General features: G+C 39.3%; 1 long non-coding RNA gene across 1 annotated transcript in view; it reads left to right on the forward strand.

Annotated features, from left to right (window-relative positions):
• The first annotated feature begins 3 nt into the window (after positions 1 to 3).
• LOC119586058 overlaps positions 4 to 582 on the forward strand; it is a 4,774-nt gene continuing 4,195 nt past the window's right edge. Inside the window, exon 1 of the long non-coding RNA XR_005229917.1 lies at positions 4 to 45. This is a non-coding gene — a long non-coding RNA (uncharacterized LOC119586058). The remainder of the gene's footprint in view (positions 46 to 582) is intronic.

A 582-nucleotide genomic window follows, 5' to 3' on the forward strand; every position in this document is an offset into this window, starting at 1 on the left:
GGTATTGTGGTGCTGCCATCACCACCACCGCGATGGTGTGACGAGGTGAGGGAGATGGTGATGTTATGGTGTGATTTTTCTAGCGATGATGTTCGGAGAATAGTGTAAAGGGAGGTGGAAACTACAGTTCCGTGACCCAAAAATAGTAGCAGCGTGACACAATAACAGAAATCCTACGTCATGTACTGTATCTGCGGTGTTATATATAGTTTTATCACGTGTAGTGTGTCATGGTGACACGCAGGCACACTCGAACGAAGCAGAATGAATTTTATAACACAGTGAGGCATTATGATATATTGTGATATGAAATAACTCCTGTAGTGTAATGATGCATAACTGACTCCCGTAATTTCGCGTTTTTAATGAAGAGCACATCAGAACAACGTGACAAGTGACCCGACAATTTTAATAGATTGCCGTTACCACATACTGATATCGTCCACACATATTTTTCAGTCCTACATAAAGTCAACAAAAATATACCCAAAGAAAAAAGAAAATAAATAATGACTATAATGATAGGACCAGTAGTTAGCCTTTATTATCATTACAGTGTCCATAACTAGCCATTCCTCAGTA

This window comes from Penaeus monodon, chromosome 20 (assembly GCF_015228065.2).
Source record: "Penaeus monodon isolate SGIC_2016 chromosome 20, NSTDA_Pmon_1, whole genome shotgun sequence".
In the NCBI taxonomy this organism is placed as follows: domain Eukaryota; kingdom Metazoa; phylum Arthropoda; class Malacostraca; order Decapoda; family Penaeidae; genus Penaeus; species Penaeus monodon.